The sequence below is a fragment of the Thermobia domestica genome, chromosome 11, assembly GCF_964235325.1.
Source record: "Thermobia domestica chromosome 11, izTheDome1.hap1.1, whole genome shotgun sequence".
NCBI classification, from domain to species: Eukaryota; Metazoa; Arthropoda; class Insecta; order Zygentoma; family Lepismatidae; genus Thermobia; species Thermobia domestica.
The window spans coordinates 260617174-260641450 of NC_137464.1; the positions used below are offsets into that span (position 1 = coordinate 260617174).

Sequence of the window (24277 nt, forward strand, 5' to 3'; positions counted from 1 at the left end):
GCGAACTGTAATCAAACTAGGAATCCCACGCATCAGAAGTGAACGCTCTACCACTGAGCCATCGCGGTCGCTAATAATAATAATGCATAATAAGCTGTTTAATGCATCATAACAGAATATTTTCTTTTCCATTCCGCTTTCATATCGTACGATTTCGTAGATCACATCTCTGAATAATTTTGGCCTAGTTTGTTTCTTGAATCGAATATCTAAATTGATAATAATGCATAATTGATAAGACGAACAAATAATTTAATTCAGCTACTTATAAACGCTTTCTAGTAGAGACAGGACAACTCCAATTCCTATTATTTTATTATTCAAGAAATCACACACAAAAAGTAGTCAATATGGATATACTGTTGAAATAATTTTTTAAATGAACAATTGTTATTATTAACTATACAGTTTTAAACGCGAAGGGGGAAAAGCACTCTTTACTGCAGACTTTATTTTTTTGGTATTCTCTTTAGGTGGTGTTTCCTGCACGCAAATGCAGAAAGTTGTAGTCACGAAATAGCTTCGAAAGCACAATACTTCTCTGAACTTCACTGAAACTTTTGTTGTCTATTTTCTCAATAGAATAGATTTTTGTTTTGTTTTACACATTTTTTCGTCTTCGCTTTGTTTGTTTTTCGTCTGCTATTATTCCCGCCAATTGCTGTTTCAGCGCATCGGAAACTCCACCACTAGAGGGGAGGATTGGATAGAAGAGAAACAGTTGAGCATCTCTCAGCACAGCAGGTGTTTTTGTTTCCTGTCAAAGAACATAATTTGTTAAATTAAGAAGAACTGCATAATAACCGTTGCAATGGTAAGTGTATTTAAGATGTGCATGTAGTTTTTAGGTTGTGTTGCAGTTAAATGAGTGGGCTTTAAGGTACCAGCTGAGACAGAAAACACTCTCGGACTGTCGATGCGGGTCTACATAATTTGAAAGTGGCTCAGTTCGGGACCCATCTTGGGAACCATTCGATACATCCCTTCGCTAATGACGCTTGTCGAACATGCAAGACAGATGATAAGTGTTAATGTTTATTGTAGTGCCACTGGATTCTGCATCATGGTGACAAGGTAGTAGTAATTCTTCATTCAGAATATATTGAATTTTCGTTAAGTGCGATATTTGTGTGTGATTTAACTAAATAAATGGTCCGAAAATAAATACCGATTACTGAGACGCTATTCTGATTATGTATGGGAACTGCCGCAGGATTCCCCTCAGCCAATGTAAACATATTGGAAGGGGTGGAAGGAAACAATTCAAGTACATGAACTTTTTTATTCATGAGATGCGGTGAAATCATATTTGCCGTAAGAAGGGACAGAGACGCATTTTCGCCGGCACATACATTGGATGTTGGCCTTGAATTAAACCCGGGCATGCAAGGCCAGTTGCTCGGTAATTAAAGCGATCGTCGTGCGAGTCTGTCTGGTACATTATCTATCGTATTATCTAAGTCCGCAGCCGATCAGAGAAAGAGAAAATTATCTCGAGATGAGATAATCTTCTATCTAAAATACAATTGTGTGTTATTGTTTGTTTAATAACATTCAAATGTCAATTGAAAATGTATTAAAATTTAAAACGCGTAAATTAATGTGCGGGAATATATGATAAGGCGTACTGGTTTGTGATTTTGGCAATGCGTTAACTGTGTTGCGTTTTATTTTGCAGTATATTTTCTTTCAGAAAACGGCCCAAAACTAGAAAATTGAGACTACGTGTGCGAAAAATCGTTAATGGAATAAAATCTTGCCAAAATAAATTTTCATGAAAGTGATGTGATAACTAATATCTATGATTTCTTTAATTTTTTTTTTTAAATAGCATTCCATATTTATATAAGCAGAATTTATTTTTTGATATAAAAATATTTTTATATTTTAATGTAATGAGAATATATAAAAGTATTAGTGAAAGTTTTTTTTTTTTTTTTTTTGAATATAGGCTATATAAATTTTTGAAAAATTGTTCATGTAAATGAAACGTTTAAATAATCTACTTTGAAATATGTTAATGTTTAATCTGAATCTTCTAATTTTCAACCGTTTGTTGCCATATGGAAAATGCATAAGTACGAAAATTAATTTTAAAAAAGGAAAGTAAATTGTTTACATTATTAGGTTTATATACACACATTTCTAATCTCAGATTAATTATGATTGGGGCCTAGTAACTTAAAAATTAATTTGTTTAGAATGGGGAAATACAAGAAATGGACTTTAGCGTCTTGTTAAAGGCGATAAGTGAGTAGTTTTGAAGAAAGAAAAAAATAAAGGTGGAAATGATATAAAAATTTAAAAATCAATATACTGAAAGGGAGCACCATTGCTTTCTGAATTTTGCAGTTTGTTTGTTTTCTTTATTTTTCACTTGTTTGTTATTACTATTATTATTATTATTATTATTATTATTATTAGTAGTAGTAGTAGTAGTAGTAGTAGTAGTAGTGGTAGTAGTAAACAGGCCCGGAACTTTTTGTGGCCCCTCCATACCTTAACATAAAATGCTATTATTAATACAAAAAAATGCAATTTAGCTATTGGTAAGAGAATGTTTAATGACTTGGCCCCCTAACATATTCATGCCCCCCCCCCCCCCAACCTCTGTAGCTGTAACTGAGCAGGCACGAACTAGTGGTTATCATTCTTGCTTCGCGATTGTGAGACTCCAGTTTCAGAAGCCACCCATCTCGATTTTTTACTCTGACATTTAATAAGGGAAATGCCTGAATAATACCTTTTAAATATAATTCTTAGTCATTTCTTTTCCAGCTGTTGTTCATTGTTATTGATTCCTATATAAGTTAGTCGTGCACACTGCATCAGGAAATTCGTTAAACTATATAAAATTATGAAAACTTATCCTGTTATTAAGAAGCTTCAAAATTTGAATATATATTGATACTTTATTTTAATTAGTTGTGTATTATATTCATGCAGTTAAATGATTAGTACGTACTAGTCTTCATTCCAGAGTGTAACGGGGTGCACGGTGCCCCAGTGGTAGAGCGCGCATCTTTTGTGAAGGATTTTCTGATTCGATTCCAGCCCATGTGAGTTTGTGGTGGTCAACGTCATACCGATGGGTTTTCTCGCGATTTTTCCGATTTTCATTCTACCAGTTTTTTTCATAATCATTAATTGTCATTAATAATTCATATAAGCAGGGGAAGTTAAAGATTTCTCTAGGATGTAACATTTTTCTTGTGGCTGCCATGATAGTGTTGATGAAGGTTCATAGATTGCTTGATTAGACCATAGTTTTCCCCTTCCAGCACCAAAACAATATCAAACGAGCCAGTCACTACGTGTTCTATTCGACGCTTCATGCTCCCACCAGAGTCGCACGCGAAACTATGCGCATTAACCTCGAAGGGGCATCGATTTTTTTTTTCCCCTTTTCAAAACACACTTGTTAGGTTTTTGTTTTCAACATGGCAGATCTCGCACTGTTAAAGTTTAGGAATAAAATTTAAGATATATGCCCATGGAGATACTTGTAAAGCTCAAAATTGGCATTAGATTTAAAAAAAAAAAAAAAAAAATGATTTCAGGTGGCAGGAAGGGAGAGAATAAACTTTATGGTGATTGCTAGATAGATGTGCTCTCACTCACGTGTGTTCAGTTTTCTTTAGTATTTATCAGTCAAACTAGGCCTAGTCGTGATTTCTTTTCTTTTTTCTTTTAAATACGCTTACTGTAAATCAGTGGCCTTTCAATAGTGGATAGAAGGTATTCTTTATATTTAAAAAAAAAATCTTTACTGTAGTTTGTACTAAGTTTAGAGGTAACAAGCTCCAGTCTAAGAAGTCAGAAATAACAAGGATGGGACCCGTTTTTCTGACTACAAGCCATCTAACTAAGAGCTGCCTGGCCAGCAGTAGCCTTTCAATGATTACGATTTTTCTTTTCATTATTCTGCTTTATGATTAGTCTTCGGTTTATGTCAGGAGACACTGGTTTCACACTTGATGCAAGAGGCCCGAATTCGATTTCAGATGGGAGTATATTTATTTATTTATTTTAACATTCACAGATACAGCTCAGAGGCCATTTTATACTGGATATCTAACAACAACAACAACAACAGTGGAAGGGATTTGAGAAGGTATCAGCCAGGGCCTGTTTACTAGGTACCATCGAGATATTTGCTGGTAGGACTAAGGAAAATCCCAGTCAGGATAGTCGGCAGCGGGAATCGAACCCACGACCTCCCGGATGCGAAGCCAATGCTCTACCATTTGAGCTACTTCGCTCGGTAATATCTGATTCAATCACAAATTTTGATGTAGATTTTTAAAAGCGCTTGAAGGGGGCTCGGCGGTAGAACTCATTTCAGATGTGTGAGGTCTCCACTTTGATCCCAGCCCGCGTTGTTTTGTGGTGGACAAATACCTGTGCGTTGATTTTCTCGGGATGCCCCCCCCCCCCCTTCCGATATTCTTGATTCCATCATCTCATTAATTTTCATGATCATTGTCTTCTTTAGCCTTGGTGCGTAATCGCTGGATCTTAGACTAAAAAGAAAAATGTGCTCGATATAGTTGGCATGTGAGACTGTATAGTAATTGCTGCAAATGAGTCTTAATACCGGTTGTGAGCTGGTTCTATTGTTTGCTACATCTAACTCCCTGATTCACCTTTAAGAGATTTTTAGCCTCATTGTGATGATTATTCATTGCTTACAATGTAACTAAATGTTGGAGGAAATAATAATAATAAAAAAAAGTAATTAATTTGAACAGTGATGTACTATGGTTGAAATATTTTATAGAATTCTGCTATAGATGGCGTTAGTTTAAAACTAAGGCAACTGTTACTAATTCGGACTATGGACCGAAAAGTTTATTTATTCTTTAGAAATTACTTGTTTCATTTGTATACATATGAATTATGTTTACAAAATCTAAAATGATAGAAATTCTGAGAATAATTGTACAGTAAAACCTCTGAGTAACGGGCACTGATATGACAAGATTATTTGCCCGTAAATGAGAGGTATTCGTTTCAGAGAGGTTGTATAAATTTAGATCACTCACAGCTCATGTGGTAATTGCATGTAATATCAAGTAAATACATTAGTTATAAAAAGAGCTCAGATTTCTATGCCCTAAAAACTTTCAAAAATATGCATGCAGAGTATAACCTAAAAGACAAAAGCGTCGTTGTTTTTCAGTTAATACTATATATTAATGAAAAAACGTGAAACTACTTCTATCGGAGAATGTTCTTTCTCTCCCCCCCCCCCCCCTCTTCTCCTCAAGCAAATGCTGAAATGACACTACTGCTAAAAACCATGCAACTTGACATTACAAGAGCATGTGGCTTTAGGAATTCGAAATTTACCGATCCCAGGGTCTATGACAAAAATCTTTCCAACGGTTATCCAAATATTACGAATACTTTAAAAATATCCGTACGTTCAGTGTAAAGGCAAAATAAAGGTGAATCTTATCGTACGTGCTACTGATTATTTCAGAAGGTAACCCGGGAAAAATTCTCATATCCGATCGGGCCTCAATGTAGATTGCAATATTTCCGAAGTACCACTTTCATCTTCTGTGTATTTAATGTCCCCCTTCCCCCAGAATGTTCCACCAATATGAAAGAAAAATACTATACTTCAAGTGTCTTTGAGGGGCCGCGGTGGTTCAATGGTAGAGCGTTCACCTCTGGTACTTGGGATCCTTGATTCGATCCCAGCTCGCGCCAAGTGAAATTTGTGGTGTCGACAAACACTGTGTGCGTTGATTTTTCCGGAGTTCTCCCGTTTCTTCCCACTTTCTTCATTCCACCATTTCATTCATTATTTCATCATCACCATCTCCTTTAGCCTAGCTGACATACACGTAGGACGTAAAACTCGAATATTTCATTTCACGTCGTTGCAAGGGAAAAGAACGTGAGGAACTGAGTAGGTGATTGAAGCTACTCCAGGCGAACATTTGGAATCCTCCACACTGATTTCCATAAATCTTGCTACACAAGACCAAATATTTCTAAGAAAAAAAAAAGTTCAAAATTACTTCGTTGCTGAGCAATAAGCGAAATTCACCTAAAATATGACTAAAAAATATGCATTTATTTGGCCAATAAAGGCCGTATTTTCAAAGACCACGAGAAATATATGTTTATTCTTAGTTACATGTGTAAGATGTCAGGATAAAAATGATCTAACAGAAATCCAAGTCTTAGTTATATGTAAATATACACATATCAGAATACTGTATTCAAATGTTCAAACTATTGGAAGGATTTTTCAAACTGTGAGGGAAAAGAATTAAATGAATTTTCTGAGTTTTACGTCCTACGATTATGCCGACTGGGCTAAAGGAGGCGGTAATGATGAAAAATGAATGAAAATGTGGGAGGAAACGGGGAACCCAGAGAAAACCTACGAATACGGTGTTTGTCCACCACAAAGCTCACTTGGCGCGAGATGGGGCCCAACCAAGGACCCCATGCACCAGAGTTGAACGCTCTACCGCTGAGCTTCCCAAATCCGTGAGAGAAGAAATAATTCTTGTAATTTTGTCGTAAAACAAATGACGTTTGTTCTGTTATTTTTGAACGAGTAGGGAAAGATACGTGCAACTTCCAAGGGAAAGAATTTGTCACGGAGAGGAAGAATTTCCAGTACATAATAATTGACCATACGACTCTCAGTGAAGGTTTTCGAAAGTTCTCATCAAAAACCAGTTTATTGTTTAGAGAACAAAGAATTTGAAGTTCAGTTTGCAATTGGCACAAGATCATTGATTTATGACAAAGATGTTTCGTGCAAAATGGATTTTCTGTCTGCTGCACGTATACCAAATTGGTTTTAAAATTACAGAAAATGTCTTTGTACTAAATACTTATGAATTGAAAATAAGTAATTCCTGTCCGTGAAAGTTAAGTTTTTGTCTTGTAATAATATATATATTTTTCCCGCCACACAACACGAAAATATTATGGAAGTGTTTGTTAAAAGAGGTTTTACTGTATTTGAAAATATAGTTTGACTACTGCAATCTGTTCTTTGAAATACCCGTACTTGAAAGCTGCATCTGGATTGGCTGTGGTTGTATTGCACTTTGCATTATTCAAAAACTAAACACGTAGTTATGCTGTTAAAACGCTGTCAACAGCACTATATCAACAGAAAACAGTCGAAATTCTCAAAGTTTCTTTATTGAAGATGGTCATATTCAACTACAAAATAAAATTTGCGATCGGAGTGGTCACAGACTTATCAAATGCTTCTCGTATGTGTTGAATGCAACGCAGTGTCAAATAGTTTGTTATTTGTTTACTTGTCATTCTTTACCGTGTAATATTGTACATCTGGAGCTTGGAAAGAGTTAATGGTGTTCTGATCATATTAACTAAAACGTAATCACAATAATAAAAAGTATTGTGAACAAAAAGTATGATTCAGCTTTAAGTCGTAGCTGTTTTAAGTAGTAGCATTACTTAGCTACGTAGAGTAAGATTTTCGTGATGTTCAGAACTGTATTAATGACTTTTCTCATTGTTTTTCTGGTTTAGGGGAGGGAGTGTTGATGTGACTCATCCAATGGTCGGGTAAAACAACCTTCCTGCGAACAGTCTTGTAAGTATTAATATTATTATTAAGGGTTTCCTATACCACTCCTATAGTACAGGATGTTTCAAAATTAGTATCTGGGTTGTAAGGCTTTGTAATATTTATTAAAATTAATTTACAATTGTAAATAATACATCAAATAAGAGAGCAACTCGAACATTTTTTTTTTTTTTAATACCACGCACTGTTTCCTCTGTCTGCCGTTAGAAAACGCTAGTAGCAAAGATGGCGACTAGTTGCTGCATGACGACGAAGATTTTCTGGATCATATCGTCGTCAGTGATGAATCGACATGTCACTTAAATACCGATCTGAACACTCATAATGTTCGCTTCTTGGGGCCAGCAAATCCCCAAGAGATGGTACATTTGCAACGAGATTCCCCTAAATTTAACGTGTTTTGTACCATATTCCGGCGGAAAGTTTATGGGCCTTTCTTTTTCGGTGAAACAACTGTAACTAGTGCTTCTTTTCGTAATGCGCTACAACTATGGCTCTTTTTCAGTTGGAAGAAGGTGAATCAGAAAACTTTATTTGGCAGCAAAATAGCCTACCTAGCAAGAAAGAGGATTGAAGCAAGAAAGAGGATTGAAGCTGTTGTTGCAACAATTATTCCAAACACACTGATATCAAGGTTTGGGAAGAGCTCGCCTATCGACTCGATATGTGCCATGTGACGGAATAGTAGTCACATTGAACACTTGTAGCAAAAACTGTTTGAGTTGCTCTTTCATTTGATTTATAATTGTACGTTAAATGCAATAAATACTACAAAGCCTTGTAACCCCCGATATTCATTTTGCAACATCCTGTAGAATTTTTCCATGATCAATTAGGATCGCATACAACTTTTTTTTTGCGTATATGCGCTAGGGACATGGAGCTTTCTTTCTGCGAGTTTTACATTTATTCTCCTGATGTGAATACATGTTAATATTAATCAGTGTTCGAAGTTGAAAAAAGAAAAAAAAAAAACAGAGGTGGTATGTTTTACGAGGGCTATCCAGAAAGTAGATTACGTTTTCGTCTGTGTCCGCTAGGGGCGGGGCTAGCGCGGCCATCTTGGGGTCAGAGCGTTGCGCAGCTCAGTCGGCATCTAGCCGTGCTAGTGAGAGGTTCGTGCTGTGCTCCGTTAAGATACTGTGACGGTTTGAAATGTCTGCGTTAATTGAAAATCCCGCGAGCTGCGAGGTGCGTGCAGTAATAAGGTTTCTGACAGCAAAAAACTGTAAACCGATAGAAATCTATCGGCAGCTGTGTGAAGTGTATGGGGACAACATTATCACTGAAGGTGGAGTGCGACAGTGGGTCATAAGATTTAAAAATGGCCGAACCAATGTTCACGACGAAGATCGAAGTGGGAGACCCAGCAAAGTGACTGCCGAACTTGTCGAAAAAGTCGATGTTAAAGTCCGTGAAAATCGAAAGTTCACAATAACGGAACTTTCTTTGAGTTTTCCACAAATTTCGCGAAGTTTGTTGCACGAAATCATCAGCGAAAAGCTTGGTTACCACAAGTTTTGTGCAAGATGGATTCCAAAAATCTTGACAGAGGACCACAAAAATCAGCGAATGGCTGCAGCGTTGCACTTTTTGGACGCCTACAATAAGGATGGTGACTCTTTACTCGATCGCATCGTTACTGGTGACGAAACATGGGTGAAACACGTGAACTGTGAAACGAAATTGCAATCAATGCAGTGGGGGTACACAGGTTCTCCCCAAAAACCCAAGAAATGCATGCAAACAATGTCGGCAAGGAAGATGATGGCGACTGTTTTTTGGGACAGAAAAGGTGTGATTTTGGTGGACTTCCTGGAAAGAGGCACTACAATAAACGCTCAAAGGTATTGCCAAACTCTGCAAAACCTCAGAAGAGCAATTCAAAACAAGCGCAGAGGAATGTTGAGCTCTAAGATCTTGTTGATTCACGACAACGCCCGGCCCCACACGGCAAATGTCACGCGTGAAGTTCTTGAATCTTTTCAGTGGGAGTTGTTTCCTCATCCGCCGTACAGTCCCGACCTGGCACCGAGCGACTTCCACCTATTCCCAGCAATGAAGAAGTGGCTGGCTATGCAGCGTTTTGATGACGACGAACAGCTGCAAGAAGAGGTAACGAAGTGGTTGAAGTCACAGGCGGCCGAATTTTTCGACGAAGGAATTTCCAAGCTCGTACATCGCTACGATAAATGCCTTAATTTGAATGGTGACTATGTCGAAAAGTAGTATTTGTGTGTGGCTTTCATCTGTATATAATAAAATTTGTTTCCTATACTTTGTTGATTTTTTATTCCAAAACGTAATCTACTTTCTGGATAGCCCTCGTATTATGATTTTGACTCAACATATCGGCTATTTAAATATTGTCTTGATCACAGAAAAACCAGAGACGGTATGTCCTCATTACTGAAAAACCAGAGGCGGTATGGCATACCACCTCATACCGTCTCACTTCGACCACATATTAATAGAAAAAGCTTTTCTAACTGACGCCTTTTTATTATTATTATTATTATTATTATTATTATTATTATTATTATTATTACACAAGTACATTACTTCTCTCTTCCAAACTTCTTGAAAGGTACGAACAAAAAGAAGTCTGAAAATGCCAGATCCGGACTGTAAGGGGAGAGAGTTGAGACGCTTGTGTCGATCCCATGCATACGATTTTCTGCATTGTCACATAGACCCAGCGTTTTGCTTCGTATTATCGTGATGTAATTTAATATCTGTGTTCTATAGCTTTCTTTAGTTCTCAGTTCATGACTCTTCTTGACAAATTACAAGCAGTATCGTTTTTTGTTAATTGCTGCTTTGCGTTCCATAATGCTAATGCGAATCACTTCGGAACGCATATCAATTCGTTGGATAATTTAAGAAATTCAGTAAGTCATATTCTCAGAAGATTCATAGAGCACTCATGGTGCCTATGATAAATGTTGGTTTCGTCTTAAGTGATTACTGTGAAGCATTGTCAGCAGTCACCGGTAAAGCACAGGAAAGTCCTTTCATATTAAAAGTCGTGAAACCAAGGCAGACGGATTTACTTACTTTATAATCTGTGTTATAGTTAATAATTCTTCTTTTTGACATTCCAGGGCGTTCGGGAGTTGATGTTGTTACATGTCTAGCTCCTCAGTAATTATCTAATTGTGGTGGTTCTGGTAGTCACATGTCTGCTGACATGCGGTCTGTTTCATAAGCAGAAATCACAACTTTTAACTCGTTTGCGTCACTGTTACACCTTGCTGCAGACCGTTATATTATCCACATTCAGTAGTAGTAATTTCCAATGAATCAATGTGGGTGAGCTTTTGTTTGTGTGTTGAAAATTTAGCGTTCCTTTTTATCACCAAGGCTGTATGGAAGGTGAACCTATAGTTAAAGTGGTGTCCGATTCAAATTTTAATGTTTTCCCCGCAGGGAAACGAACCTGAGACCACTTGCTCCAGTAGACTAATGGAGAGGATCAGTGTGACTGAGTTCTTCGACTGATATTCAATTACTGACTCTAGATCAATGAAGATTCACTTTTCTTGTCCATTGTGGATTGATTATCTGAAAAAAAAAAAAAAAAAAAAACTATCGAGCGAAAGGACTAAAGTTTATACACAGAGTTTCATGATCTTCTAGCTCAGACGCACAGAACTTGAAAGTTGTTTGCGATAATGATTGACCGATGTAGTTATATTGTCACATTTAAAACAGTTGTAATCTTCAATTAATTATTGAATCTCTTTAAATTGTAAGCTTCGGTGATCGACGAGGATCATTCCATAAATAATGCACACTAAATTTGTTCACTTATTTATTTATTTATTTTAAATAGTATTGCTTTATAGGCCTTTAATGTAATCTCCCTGCCTTTGACTGACTGACTTCCAATTTCCATGTCGCTTTAACATTTCCTCTAAGACGCCATTTTTATAGAGCTGTTGAATAGCTCGGGTAACGGCGACAAAAAGCCCTTCTAGAGATGGAAAACTACATCTTCGCATAGATTGTTCCAATTGTAAATAGGTCGAAGTCTGGTGGACTCATGTCCGGATTATAGGGAGCACGAGATAACACCCCTCGATCGTATTCGCGTAGCTTTTCACTTAACGACATTTGCGAAGTGCAGGCGAGAGATGTGGGGAATAAGTTGCCCAACCTTGAGTTACCGAACTGAAGTCGGGAGGGTTTTGTGTATTTTTCTGCGCAGTTTTTATAAGAAGTCACAATATACTGATTTGACACTTCTTCCACATGGGGGCCGCGGTGCTCCGTGGTAGAGCGTTCACCTCTGGAGCTTGGGGTCCCGGGTTCGATCCCAGCCCCCGCCAAGTGAAATTTGTGGTGGACAAACACCGTGTGCGGGGTTTTCTCGGGGTTCTCCCGTTTCCTCCCACTTTCTTCATTCCACCATTTCATTCATTACTCATCATCACCGTCTCCTTTAGCCTAACCGGCATAAGCGTGGGACGTAAAACTCAAAGATTTCATTTCACTTCTTCCACATGTAATTCTGGCTATCATGGTGGTTCCATAGCGATAATTTGTTTGATCTTTAAGATCGTCGACATTTCGTTGGTCATGGGAAACATGGACCTCTACTAGTTTCACTGATCCAATATTAATGTAGAAACTGTACAACGGTCCGCTGTTCGCTCAGGCAATATTTGTTTAAACCACGTGGATTTGTGTCGGGTTGTAGTACCGTAAAGTTTCAGATTTAATGGACGACCTCTGATAATCAACAAGAACCTGCAGCCTCCGTTTGCAATACTCGTCTCAACCAGAATATCTATACTGCAGAGCTTACAAGTACACGCCCTGGCGCCTCGTTAACTGAAATTGAAATGACGCAAGGTTCACTGCATTTGCATCATCCACTACACAATGTTGCCAACCTGTGTATTATTTGTGAAACGACCTTCGTAGATTTCACTGTTGATCGACTTTACTTTGATTTTTAATTATGACGTATAAATCGGAGGTTTATAAAAGTTCTAAGGTATTTCAATCTTTTGAATGTGATTGTACAGTGCATTAAAGTCAACAGAAAAGGTTTACTCTTTTTATTATCCTAGAATTGGTCAGTGATGTATATACAATTAAGGGGCGGTAAGTTTTTCATAAAGTCAGCCATACATATACTTTCTATTCTTTCAACATTACATATAGAATTATTTTTGCAGTTATCATACAAAATGAGTTTTCATACTTATATTTAATTAATAACACTACTTCTACGTAATATAATACGAGTATATTTATTCAATATTTCGGCTATAGTTTATTAACTTTGTTCACGAAGCAAGGAGAGGTTTTTGAAGGATTTGAGGAGGGTGGTGCGAAATGAAGATTTTTAGTGTAACACTTTGCTGTTAAAAGAGTGCTAAACGGAAAAGCTTCATTTCTTACTTTAAACTACAACCTCACCTCTGGTCTTTAACGATTACACACGACGTTCTGAAGAAATAATTTCTAGAATACAAGATACAAGTAAGATTAATTTTGATAAAGATCACAAGGAACACATTCTTGTAAATGACTCAAAGAAGGATAATTAAAATGTATGATTTATAATATTAATGTATTAGATATTGAAGGCAATTAATGCATATTAGTTTGGAAATAGCGCATTGTGTATATATATATGGCTTGAAAAATTTTGCTTGTAAGTACTCGCCAGCCAAAAATCTACTAGCCAGACTATTTTACAGTCATAGTGTTTATACAAACAAACGAAAATCTCTTTGCGGTACAATAAACATATCAATACATTGTTTTTGTTTATTGACATTTAAAAAAAAAAGTGACATCTGGTACTCTTTTGATTAATCGGACTTTATTCGTCACGCGAGCAGGCGAGTGGATTTTTCAAGCACTGTATATATACAGAGTGACTGGTAATTCGATGCGTTCCTTGTAAAGGGATATTCTACAAGTACTTTGGAACATTTTCACTTATATGAACCGGCAGTCATAAATCAATAGTTTCTGAGTAATTTGCATGTGTGTGATTTCTTTGAAATTTGCTGGCTAACGAAAGGTGCGCGAGAAAGTTTTACCCTGACCCACTTTCACATATCGTAGGGAGATGTAATTTTACATGTGTAATCCTGCATACCTATGTAAGTCATGTAGTAATGTATATCTCGTAACTCTGCACTAAAGCTGTGTTATACATCCGAACGTGAAATAAAGTGTAGTGGTCCAAAGTCCATTACTGCACCTCAGAAAGCAGCGTGGCAACATCGGAGAAGTACTTGCCCCTAGGAAATGACTGCATGGTTAGGAAGAGGTGGAATGAAGATGGTATGCGGTCAAGAGAAAACGCGAACTACAATGGATTTCAGACCCAGGGTCGTGCATCTGTCTGGCCAACATTCGAGCAAATACAGGTGCGTTGTTTTCTAGGAGGCGGACACCTTTTGTCAGCATGCCACTCTCGGGGCTTTCACAGAATCCCGCAACGCACGCAGCAGTGAGGCATAGTACATCCTGGTAATTGTGGTACCCTTTGCCTGGAAAGCAAGTAGTAATACCCTATGCTCATTCAAAATAAATTTTATTATCACTTTGGTCGCTCAGAGTTGAACACAAGACTTTCTTTAGTGGTGGGGCTGGTGGTACGTCGGCACGGTATCATTGGTTTGACTAGGTCTTCCCTGGTTTTCTTCACTCCCACCAGGCGAAGGCCCGGATGGTACTGCTAGAAGCCCAGAACAAGTTTCTTCCCAAATCCTTGACCCACCTACAAGACCGATGTGACCCCGAGGTTGGAGGTCCGAACTTTTCCTTGAATCATTCCCTTGCATAAATACATACATAAATAAATAGCAATCGAATACATCGCTTTAATAACTCAAAACGTACCACCAGCAAAGGAAGTCCATGTTCAACTCGGAGCGACCAAAATGATGATCACGTTTATTTGGGATCAGCATGGCGTATTACTACTTGCTTTCCTGGCAAAGGCTACCACAATTACCAGGATATCCTATGCTTCACTGCTGCGTGCGTTGCGGGGTTCTGTCAAATCCCAGAGCATGGTATGCTGACAAAAGTGTCAGTCTCCTGGAAAACAACGAACCTGTTCACTGCTTGTATGTTGGCAAGACAGATGCACGACCTTGGGTATGAAATCCGTCATAGTTCGCGTTTTCTCTTGACCACACACCATCTTCATTCCACCTCCTCCCAACCATGCTGTCATTTCCTGAGAGCAAGTACTTCTGCGATGTTGCCACGTTGCTTTCTGACGTGGAGTAATGGATTTCGTGCCACAGAACAAAATAAGTGAGTTTACCATTTCACTGTCTTTCCATGAAATGTCATCTTCCACCAATACAGCGTAATCTTTTCGGAGCATAGTGCATATGGCTTTCCGTAGTGTCACTTTAACTCCATTCTCTTCGAAATCACGTCCTACCCAGTCTTCGCCTGTACTATATTTTTTCATACTTAATTATACAGCTCACTATCATTTATAATCTCGGCGACAAAGGTTTGCCTTGGCCTGAGAGATTCAGTAAATAAAGAAAATTAAAAAAAGAAAAAGAAAAAAAAGTAAAAGAAAAGAAAACGTTAGCACCTAAGCTACTGAAATATATATGTTGTGTTGGCAACCGAACATAAAGTTCATTTTTTTCAAATGGCACTACGTATTACATATTTCAAATCTACATATTAAATAAAATTTTACATTGGTACATTTCTTATTCAGTGTTGCAAACTAAGGTCCTACAGTATCACAGACATCCAAATTTTGGTGGTCTCTGCAGCAGTAATAACACAAATGAGGCAGACAGGGTAGCCCACATCGAAAATAACTTTAGTATCTAGTACTATGAACATAACGTGACGGATTTGGAATGAATACAAATAATGTTACAAGGGATTGAAAATGTGACTTTCCTCAAAAACCTTTATTTCGAAAAACTGCTTAAATAAGTACTTCATCCAATTGTAAAGATGTTTTTCAATAGATGTGAAGATCTCAATGCCATGTACAGCAATTTGATACCTGAAACCGTTCTGTACTTGTACCACGTGCTGTTATACTTTGTACCGGGATGCCAAATAAACCCACTCACACATGCTTAGATGTTGCGACATGGTTCGTTACTGATACTTGCAATTACATAAAAAGATATAATTTAATAAGTTATACAATTATAAGGAACAAAATTCTTTTTTGGATTAAAAGATCCAATATATTTCGGGCAAAAATAAAATTTTCTTGTAGGCCTTATATCTAGAGATTTATATATAGTGTAGCCAACCCAAACTATCACTTAACTCAATATGATGTGCTTATTCCGCAAAAATACGAAAACTAGATTTAGGGGCCGTTCAAAAATTTTGTGGTCCCTGATTCAAAAACTGATTATTGGCCGAGATCGCAATCTTTTAATTTTTTTTTCGACCATTCTTCAAAAGGCTTGTTGTTCCATGAGTATTTTAAAATATGTCAACAATTTTCACTAGGGAGTTAATTCTCGCCCACCCTATATAATAAACTGGTAAACAGAAATACTTAATCCTATTGCGAATGCACCAAGCAGGAGAGTGAATTTGTTCTTATTTTCATGTTGTTCCTTCCATGCTATGTCAACCAACATAATGCGTAACAGAAAGTGTTTTATGCTGCTCTTTAAAAGACTGACATGTATGACCTCACGATCATTATGTCACGAGGAAATATCAAGATTTGATAGTTAGAAGCCTCACAGTTGTGTTTGTTTACATTACGTGCGATTCAAGGCGTCACGTGTGGCTGTGATGCAGCTTTCATTACAAGATGCTTTCCCGACTAACGCAGAGAATAGCTCATTCATTCTAAAATGTAACTCGAGGTGAAAAATGTTAAACATTTAAATCAACTTTCGTGATTGAACGCAAAATACGCGGAAATAATATGAAGAAGATAGCTTATGTATGGTTATTATTCTTATATGCCGTCATTGCGAAACAAGAAATGTAAATTGCATTTTGATGAAGTACGAATATATTTAGTAAACAATAATTTCAAAAGGGGTATGAAGAGAACAAATTATTCATTTATTTAAATGTCATAGGCATTAAATATCAGTCGACACATCTTTCTCTCTTCAACCATAGATTGGTGGGCAACATGGAAATTTTAAAACTTTTCTCTTCCTTGGGAGAGCTGTTTTATACTTTGATAAGATCTCTTCTTCGTAACTGCACCTAGATATTCTATTCTTGGTCTTCCACTTCTTGGTTTTTCTTCTGTCTTTCCCTCTATCAACACGGTGATTCAATCAGAGTGCCAAATAAGATGGCCAAGCATGCTGTTTCTTCTCTTTTCGATTATCTTCATTAGCTTCCTTTAGTAGGTCTTCATTCCTTTTTCTTTTGGTCCATGATACGCGCAGCATTCTTCGCCAACACCACATTTCAAATGTTTCCAGCTTGGATATTTCTGCTTTTCTCAATGTCCACGTCTCTGATCCGTAAAGCGCCACACTCCATACCAGAGTCGTAATAAATCACTTTCGAACGTCCAATGACACATTTATTAATATTAGCAGTCCTCTTTTCCTATTGAATGCTTGTAACGTCTTTTTCACTTTTTCACACACACTAGCTGAACCTGTGCTCTCTACACAGCGCATCATTCGCATATGAGCATAAATCTCCTCATTCCTCACAACATATGTACATGTCCCTTTACAGACACAAGTGAAAGACGTCTTGATAAAAAAAAAAAAAAATCGGCAAGGGGTATCATAAAGGGGAGATTTTTCGATTATTTTTTCTCAATATCTCGCACCGTTTGCAAGATTTGAGCCTACTTCCGGTTGGAGCTTTTAATTCATGTATGACCAGTGTTTTATTTCTTCTTGCATGCAGTATGTAATAAGCAAATACATTACATATACAATTAATTATAATGTCAGTTATATATGGTGTTCATTGGGCAAAACACTCAAAAAATAAAGATTTATCTTAGACTCGAGAAATGGTTATCCTTCCTTTTTCATTATTATTTGGCCATGAAACAAACGCCTGAGGCATACAACCCCAATATACAACAATGTGGTGTTGGAATGTATAACGCATAGGATATGATGCTTTAGTTTTTTTTTTTTTTTTTTAATTTCAACACTTCCAGTGTACCCTAAAAATGTCATAAAGAAATAATGGCCATGTTTTTTTAAACATTCAATTAGAATTGGACAATCTACGCAAAATTTCCAATCGATCAGTGAAAACGTCATGTTTCTAGAGCCTGTAGTTTCCGAGATTCATTGTCGAAAGGATTGACCACAAACATATAAACGTCCTCAACATATAGTTTTAAAGACCTCGGAAGATGGGAGCACAATTTACATGCATTGATTTTAGAGAAGGCTTATTAAAATACAAAGGCTTTGAACAATAATTTTATATCATAAACTTTATGAAAAAGATATAGTTAACTAATTTAGACTATTTAAACTACAAATACTTAAAAAGGTTTGTCTCTGTTAAACGTGAAATCACACATAACCGTAAATGAAAGATTTGAAAGCTAAAGTTATAGGTTGGAGCTCAGGCGCTTTTAATTCTATCCCTACTCTTCTCTTTATATCTCAAAACCATTCCACCAGATCATTTTGTCGCTTCAGTTTATTCTTCTGATCACTTCCACTTCATATATCACCTACAAATGCTGCACCGTAACCTATTGTGCAAACAGGGCTCCACTTGTACACATTACTGTCCAGAGCAGCCGCTGGACAAGAAGATAATCTGCATTCGTCTAACTAACATATCCTTGTGTTGTCCTGTCATGTGCACTTCATTGTCATTTTTTTTCCTGTCCTCATGATTATGAACAAAGTTCTTAATGTCCAATAAAATTGAATAAAATGCAATAAAAACCATGAACTGAAATTATCAGGGTGGCCACTCACCTGGAAAACCGGGAAAAGTCAGGGAATTTTTTAATTCTGGAAAAGTCAGGGAATTTTGATGAAAAACATGGAATTTTTACTCGGGAGAAAATTTACGTTATGCTGTATTCCTAGCCATTTAGCCGGTTTATTTATATACAAAATAGCCTTGGTCGCTGGGGGCTTCGCCCCCAGATTTCTCCTTCCTTCCAGGTTTCGTTTATCTAGCTCTGCTGGTTTGGGCTGCGCATACTTTCTTCATATTCTTTTGTCATTTAGTGCTGCCCATGAATTGAGCTGGAGCGAAATCGGGACCATTTTGTAATTAACACACTTGTTTAGTTCGATGGCTGCTTGATTTCCAGAATTCGCTCGGGGCTGCGCCCCTGCATCCCGTTTTGGTGGTCACGTGATTAATATAAAGGCTGAACGATAGTTGAGTATTTCTGCCGGAAGAGTTCCGAATGTGTGTCGAATTCCACAAAATGTGTGGAATTTTGGTTAATGCGTGTATTTCTATGTGGAATCAAAAACTGTGTGGATTCCACATGCATTTGTACTCAGTGGCGGCAGTACTTTTTGCGCCACACGATTAATTGGCCATGCTTTTTTTTACAGATATTTGACCTTTTGACCACCAATTTGAAGTAATGGCATTCCCCTCCCCCTAGTTTTTACACCCAATTCCGCTACTGCATGTACTATTGTTCTAAAAAAAAATCAGCTTCAAACAAATTTTTCTGATTTCTTAAAAGCACATTTTAATAGTGCTCATTTACTTCAGTTCCGTTGTTTTGTTACACAATATTTCCCATCTATGTCGACCTGTTCCCCGGTTGCATAACCACCGCACGTCACTGCTGGCACGACAAAACCTTTGGGACCCGGGCCTACCTAAAGTTGTTAATGCCGGCTTTCTAGACCGAAGTCCGCTACTTCTTAATACAGGTAGCTCCATAATTGTCCTCTCCATTCATTTGTGACGTCAAAGAACGATAGCATAACCTTGTACTGCAATATGACAGTGGTTGCTAATAAGCACACCTGGTGAAGGTATTGTATATTTGTTGTTAAATCCGGAGAAATATTTGATTGCAAATTAACGAATAATAAGTAGATAATGAGTAGAACAGTTTCTTGATTTGAATTTTGCAATTTTAAACCGATTTTATGTAAATTCTGTAATGGTGTTTTTCCAAGAAAATAAATTTAAGAATTGACTACTTATTTTTTAAACATATATTTGTTTAAAAAAGAAATGAAAATTTCAGTCAAGGGAGTTGAGGATTGTCGCAGGGTGCGGGCTCCACCTCCATTGGCCATTTCCTAGCTATGGGCCTGGATCAAAATACCATGTTTTCGAGTAATTCTTTTTCTTAACACATGGACTTCTTTGCCGTATAACTCACATGATTTGTGTTTAATAATGGTTTACGGGTTTGCAGGGCCGGCGACAGGGGAGGGGGAATAGGGGAGAAATGTCCGGGGGCCTGGAATCACAAAAGAATAATTAAAAGCAATAATTTTACTGGAATTTAGGGGTTCGTGTCCCTGAGTTGCCCAAGGTTCCTATATATACCAATTTTAGATCTCTCTAGAAATTTTCTGGAAAACCGGGAAAATTTCTGGAAAAGTCAGGGAATTTTGAAATTCCAAATGAGTGGCCACCCTGATTATGATCTAAAAATAAAATAAATGATTGTTTCCGCTTATCTTTAGTTCCCATAGACCACCTCCACTATCCTTCCTTCCCCAGTCTCTGCACTCCTCACCCCGGATAGAGGGCGTAACCCTCGCAAGAGAGCTAGCCTTCGGCCAGCAAAAAGAAAAAAAATCTTAATTGCTGTTGTAGCATTTTAATAGATAGACAACAATGATAAGATGGCAAAGATAGAAATATTCACTGTTGTTGGATTTACTTCTGATAAACACGTCTGTATTTCCTTCCTTCTCTGTGTTTAGAGAGGAAAACATCACGTGAATAACATTCGTGACCACCCTCCCCACACTGGTCCAGTGATTAGCGCGTTCACCCGGGTTCAATGAGAGAATCTTGAAATTCGAACGTATTATAGTGGTTCGAATTGCATTATAAACTGTGTGTCCATGTCTCATATGGTCTTGATGTTAAAATGGAAAGCTAAACTCCAACCGTTTCTGGCTACTTAGAAATGGAAATCTAAACTCCAACCGTTCCTGACTACTGACTTGAACCATGATGACACGCTGGATGGATATCCTATCACTTGAACTATAACAATATGATTAGCTTGTCGTATTTGTTTTTTCCTCTTGTTCTGTCAAACCAAAAATTTTTTGATAGTTATTTTTTAGAGAAATTCCACTAGGTAATTAATATTTTGGTTGGGTTCTAATCATAGAGGGGGATTCAGATTTTTCTGTCTTGTGGCAGTATTTACTCTGTCAATATCTGAGAACTACGTTTCAAAAATAATCTCGATGTCTTTTTAAGAATTAAAGTAGGGCTAATATTTGACGCCTTATTCATGCACTTCTTCATTGGCTGCTTCCACTTTAGCTAACAACACAGGAATCATGCTCTAAGAGTTCACGTAGAAGGTCAGTTGTTTTTGACTTTTCTTCAACTGAAGCAAAACGTATTCTTTTGAGGCCAGACTTTGGCTTCGTGAAGAAGTAAACATCACAGGTCTCAGATCCGGCAAGTAGGTAGATGCTCCGTGACAGTTACGTTTTCACCCTCCAAAATTTGTCTGACAGCTTGTAGGTCGGTGCGTTGTCGTGATGCAGAATCCCTCCATTCTTCCACAGTTGAGACTTCTTCTCACATTTTTTTCGCAATCTTCTCAGAATCTGATTCTAGTAATACTGATTGACTATGCCCCTAATAGGAACCATTACAATTCCATGAATGTCGTGGAACACAAACTCATTACTTAATAGGGTATCTACTGGTGTTGACTTGAATATTTCCAGTTCCCTGCTAGAAAAATTTTCCGTGTGCTTCGATGAACTAAAAAAGTTAGTGCCACATATGATTGTATGCTGTAATATTTAAGTCTGTAAAATATGTTGAAAAAACAGCCTTCTTCAGTATTCTAATAGAAAGAGTGCATAGAAACTCATGGGTAAAAGGAAATTTAAAATAAATAAATAAATGTTTTCTGGACGTTATTTTTCCGAGAATGTCCGTCGTAATGCACATTCATCTCTTTTTAGTGTTGGGCTCAACTCACTTTCCACAGTCATCCCTATTCGTCACCTGATTCACCATATTACATATATTTAAACCTTTTTTTACATTCGTATTATATTTGGTACTGAAATCACTGTTAAGCTGAACACCATGAAATTACTAATATCGAAGAATAAAATGCTTGATGTTCATGCTTACACATTCAGATGTGCTACTGTATTGACACTATACAAAAATTAAATGAGCACAAACTGTATGTAAAATAAGTTAAAGGATAACATTTTCAGGTTACGATTTAACTATTATGCCAAGCTATTGTTTCTTTGTGCAAAGCTTCTACTTCCGGTTTTCTACGCTGGAGCACAGCGTTGCGTTTTCAGTTCCAGGTTTCTAATCTCATCACCAGCAAGTTTTTAAGTTGTTGCTCGGTTAGCCCTAGCACTACCAGCTAATGGGGTTGCCATCTTGAAGGTTCTCAAAGGGAATTTTCACATTTCTTCAGTATGACACAGCAATTTCCAGTACTCAAGTATCAGTAGACAACCTGTTTAAATTTTGAGCGTGACATGCTTATATGTCTATATCTATATCTATCTATCTATCTATCTATATATATATATAATCTAGAACTACATGTTTAGTCGAAGATGTTTGCAAATTTCAACATAACTCTCAATTCAACATAACATGTCAGCACAGAATTCTTGACGGCACTCTTTTAGTCTCTCCGAGAATTTTCGGCACAATGTTGGCACAGATTATCTTTATGTTTAATTCTTCTGTGATAATGATTCCTGTCCAAGTTCTAATTCAGCCACTGCACGCATGTTGATCCTTTGTTCCACTTTCAAACTAACAATTTTCCGGTATAACATGGTTACACGTGTTTATTGAATGACAGCCTCACTCGAAACTGTGAAGATCGGGTGACTACAAACTTCGTGCAGACGGAAGGCAGGGATGGTACTTCAACACAGCAGTAACCAAATTAAATGCAACTGCTTCCGTTTATGAAATATCAATTTAGTGCATATTTGTTACATCTGGTAGAGGCACATGCTAGGTCGTTGAACGGCCTAGACTATTGAATAATTGATGAGGGTTGAACGACCCTTTTGAACACCAGGACTATACGAGACAACACTGTGTAAAGATGGAACCAAAGCGCTACTTGGTTTTTACAATGCTAGTAGATTATGATAATTAGTTTTATGTGTTGAATATCAATTCGCAATCATACGAAGGAATTATTGTCTTGTAATAAGTTTTATCATCAGTAGCGCTAGATATGTTTAAATGATTATCTGCTGTTGCGTGCGGCAATCAAAAGTTTTGTGCTCTTTTAAATAACACGATTTCATTTTTGTGTATTTTGGTGCTTGATTAGGAAAAACGGGTTTTAAGCTTTCTTTGTTTCATAGTGTATATGACTCTTTCTGTATCAACAACCAAAAGAGCTAACGACCAATAGAACTAGCATCCTAAATTTACTTAGCCTTTCTCAATGTTACAATTTGTCTGTGTCAGTAGAGTGGTCAGGGATCTATTTGAGGAGCTTTGACTATATCTCAAGAACAAAGCCGTTGTCAGGAAACGGTTTTAGAATCGAAAGTAGTAAGTACCCTCGATTGTTTTCAGTTCACCGTGTGTCGATCGCGTCTCCAGATTGTTTTTTTTTTTTTTTTTTGGGGGGGGGGGGAGAGAAGAAGCTTGTAATAGAGATACATGCTTGCTTACTTAATCGTTCTCTTCTACTTCTCGGTGTAGAGGTTTCTGGAGAGTTTTCTATTCATGTTTGTTTCTTTCTGCTGTTTCCTTCTTCCATGGAACCTTATTATTCTTCACTATTTCTCGTATACCTTCTAGTCATGGTTTCCTTAATTTATTTCCTGTAATTCGATTCCAGCTCGCGCCGTGTAGACTTTGTGGTGCACAAACACCATGCTCGTGGGTTTTCTCGGGGTTCTCCTACTTACTTCATTCCACCATTTCACTCATTTCTCATTATCACCGTCTCCTTTAGCCTAACCGGCATAACCGTGGGGCGTTAAACTTAAAGATTTCATTTTATTTTTTTCTTTCCTGTAACTGTTGGCTCATACAATAGACTCCCGAGTATCCTGTCTAATGTGGCGGAAAGGCAGGTCGGATAACAAAAAAAACAGATAGGCCGGAGTTCTATGAACTCATTTCTTTATAAACATTAAACATACCCCAAGAACAATTTACGAATACAGTACTGTACGTATTGTACAGTTGTAATCAGGAACAGTGGCAAGCGTACTGTATTGACGTCCGTTACACACTGACGAAACAATGAACAAGGAGCAGAACGCTGCTTTTTTCCTGTCACAACTTGTACTTTGCACACGACACGTAGGAGGATCGTAGCAGACACCCACTTCTACTGCCTTGGCAATGTTGCCAATACAACGCTTTGTCTTCCTCATCTAATTACGATAAAAGAAAACTAGGACGGATACTCAAAAGTCTACTGTAATTGTTTTGCTATTCTCTTTTCTTCCCTTCATATGAAGTGGCTGAACTATCTCAAGTGGATTTTCTGTATTTCGTTCTCTAATGGAATTATGTGGTGGACAAACATCGTGT

The 24277-nt window shown here is 37.3% G+C and overlaps 1 protein-coding gene across 2 annotated transcripts in view; it reads left to right on the top strand.

Moving 5' to 3' along the window:
* The first annotated feature begins 663 nt into the window (after positions 1-663).
* Positions 664-24277, top strand: part of LOC145664995 (uncharacterized) — a 32110-nt gene continuing 8496 nt past the window's right edge. Inside the window, exons 1-2 of one of the 2 annotated variants that reach the window (XM_081732176.1) lie at positions 664-814; positions 7537-7600. The gene's annotated coding sequence lies outside the window, so the exon portion shown is untranslated. Of the gene's footprint in view, positions 815-924; positions 1075-7536; positions 7601-24277 lie in introns of those variants that run through there. The other variant, XM_081732177.1, reaches the window with a different exon arrangement.